We start from the raw sequence: 3,489 nt of genomic DNA on the forward strand, positions 1-3,489 counted from the left end.
TCTCTCTCTCTCTCTCTCTCTGCGTGTGTGTCTCTCTCTCTCTCTCACACACATAATATACACACAAGCCTACGATCACAACGTGAGATCAATACACTCACTCACAGCCGGTACGTCTGATGCCGCAGGGTGCCTATAGCTTCATTTCTTCCTTTGATAGGGTTGCGCAGCGGGAATGTACTAAATTTTCTTTTTTTTTTTCACTCATAAAAAAAGCCGCCTTCCAACACCTTTGTACTTGAAAAGAAAAAAAATAAACTCAACAAAAACTCCTTCTCAAGCTCAAACGTACATGATACACGGGCGACTGTGAGAAACCCAAGACCTCACAAGGGACAGCGTGGAAGAGTAGAGCGAAATTTTAAGTGGCAGGCTCCGCACCCGTGAGATGTCGACTCTACTCTAATGACCTCGGTAACCATTCTCCTTTTTTTTCCTTTTTTGGGTTTTTTTTGTGGTCCTCTTCAACGGATGATTGGAAGGTGTCGCGTGCAGATCATAATTTCTGTCCGAAGCGACCAATTTGCTTCTTCTCTTTGACGCTTCCAGTGATTGTTTGTATCTTTCCAGCATAGAATATACCTATGCACCTAGGCCTCTCGATTACACTTTCTTGGGGCCAAGCTCTGCACGCTTCATTGCCCCTGTCCGCTGTTTGTGCTAGAGCAGAGACACTCAGAAACTCGAGAGAATAATAAGAGAACCAACGTTAAGGCTGAAGCTGTTGTATCATGCCGTCTGCTGCTTTTTTTTCTCGTACGTGTCGCTGTTATTGGGTCCGTTATTGACCTAAGCTACGTGTTGATGCGCTTAGAAGATCTACAGGTAATTTAATACAATTATTCCACGGAAGAGTGAGTACATTTTGAGCCCCCATGAGCGTCTGCTGCACGCCACACACGCGCGCGCGAGCGCATAATTTATAAACACACACAGACACACTTACGGGTGGATGGAGGGTGCCATTGCAGTAGGTTCTACTTCTTTTTCCCCCCTTCTATTGCTCCTGACTGTCTGTCTTGCTTTGTTCCGTAGCGCTAAACTATTAATATTGTGTCCATGTGCTTCGCTCATAGGGCCTAGTCAAATTATACTCAAAACACACTCAATGCGCGCACGCTCGCTCACCACACGCAAACACGAACACACATTATTGCGTTTTTACGTGTACATGGGTGAACCCTTTTACCTTGTACACGATTGCAATTTTATATTGGAAAGCACAAATTCCCAGTGACACTGGGGATAGGCACAGAAACTATTCCCAGTGTCACTACTGTCACTGAGAATAGGCCCAGAAACCACTGGCATAGGTCAGAATTGTTCCCAGTGTCACTGGGAATAGGTTGAGAAAATATTCCCAGTGACACTGAGAACAGACAGGCCCATTAGATCTATTATTCCCACACTGATCTACGTGGTCATGATGATGATGGGTAACTAAATACTAGGCCTAGAATTCAAAGCTGCAAATTTCTCTACAAACTCTTTGAGGATAACTTTGCGCCTACTTCCATCTGCATCGCAAATTTGTTTCGAAGTTCGAAGAGAAAATTCAAAGGCAAAGACTTCTGATTTTTATTATGCAAAAGAGTTCCGTTGTCACAAGGAATAGTTTCTATACCTATCCCCAGTGTCACTGGGAATAGTCACTTCGTTTTATATTAACGTCAGCTCGCGAACTGGCGTGCGTGTGTGCACCGTTTCACATCATGAATGTGTGGTCAGAAATGAAACCACAACTGTACCTTTTAATCTCTGGCCAGATCCGCCTTTTACGACTCATTTCCCCTTGACCCCTTGGTCACTTCCTTGCATACCGGACTGCATTGCCTTTCGGTTCCCGGCTCCAAATGACTGACCCAAGGAATTAATAAGTCAGACAGGCGTGCTACTTGGCCCTATCATTGTCCCATGTCAAACAGGTAATGGGGTCCGTTACAAGGCAGGAAAGGGTAGACTTGTTTACGAGCTGAACAGAACTTGAGATCTTATCGAAACAGCTGGGTAGGAAATCCCTTGCAGATTGTTGGCGGGTGCTTTGGTGTGGTTTGCCCCTTTTTTCAATCAAATATCTATCGTCCTTATCTCTCCTTTTTGTGTTTGTTAATCTCTTTTAACATCTCTAATCTTCGGCACTTTTATGACTCAATTGTGTTGCAAGTGCCTTAAAACTCTTATACTAAAGTTAAACTGAACTGAGGGAACTCATATGATCGTTGGGGGGAAAATCAACTGTTTCGGATTAGTTACGTGTATACTTAGACCTAGAAATGCTACAACTTTCTTCGGTAACGCCCGGTAATCTTTGGTAGGCACTTTCGGGGATCTCCACTTTTCACGGAACCGCATTTGGCTTGCATAACGTCAGTGGTGAAAGACTTTCAAAAAACTATTTTCAGATGTGGTGGTGGTGGATTGTGAGGGGAGGGGTCGAAGTCGAAGTTTACTTTTTCCTCTGTCGTTATATACATCACGTACAACAATGATAATTACTGGGATGTCCACCCTCCCCCCCTTTTTATTTTTAAAAGTTAATGATTCACGGCACTTGCAACACAATAAGGTCAAATAAGTGCCGACGATTAGAAGTGTTACAAGAGAGTGACGAACAAGAACGACTGACGTTTGATAGGAAAGGAGGAGCAAGCCACCCCAGAGCACCCGTCAACCACCCCAGAGCACCCGTCAACCACCCCAGAGCACCCGTCAACCACCCACACTGGGAAGTTGGTAAACGTAACCGTAGAATGTTCGATCTTTGCACTCGTGATGGGGTGGCCAGTGGCCGAGAACGGTGATGGACAACTGAACGTTTTTGTACTAAAAGGGCGGCTCGATGGTGGTGCTTGATATGCAAATGTCTATAACGGCAGATGGTCAGTGGGTGTCACTGGTAGGTCTGTCCTATTTCTTTTCTTCCAGTCTGGTGTTTCTGTTTTTTGTATAACTCTTTCCTTGCACTAAATGGCCGTCCGTTATCGTGTAAACGTGTTTCTCTTTCGCAAACAATCAAATGAGTCCAGGACAGCCGAGGAGGGGGGGGGGCAGGGTTTGCGTCCTGAGGTGTGCGTGCATGTCTGTGTGTGTCGAAAGAGGGGGTGTTTCTTTTATTGGTAGCTGAGGGCAAGACATGGGCCACATGTGGTCTACCAATCAATCTGGGCGTCCCCCGCGGGCTGACGTTGAAAACAAACTTCTCATTCCCGGCTCCCCGGGCTTCTCGAGAGTGTGCAACAACGTTTATTTTTCAGCGCTCGTCGTGGGGCTGCTGCTCTTTTGCCATGCCAGTTTTTACATGGGATGTACGATGTCCATTGTCTGTATTCAGGCGTTGTTGCGAGAGGTGGAGACAATTCGGTGAAAGCACTGGATCTGTCTGGGCAGAAATCGAAAAGGCTCGGGGCTCGAGGGTTGGAGGGGATGGGGTGTGGATGGGAAAGTGGTGAAATAGAGGAGAGAGAGAGAGAGAGAGAGAGAGAGAGAGAG

This window comes from Aplysia californica, unplaced genomic scaffold (assembly GCF_000002075.1).
Source record: "Aplysia californica isolate F4 #8 unplaced genomic scaffold, AplCal3.0 scaffold00135, whole genome shotgun sequence".
Classification (NCBI taxonomy): Eukaryota; Metazoa; Mollusca; class Gastropoda; order Aplysiida; family Aplysiidae; genus Aplysia; species Aplysia californica.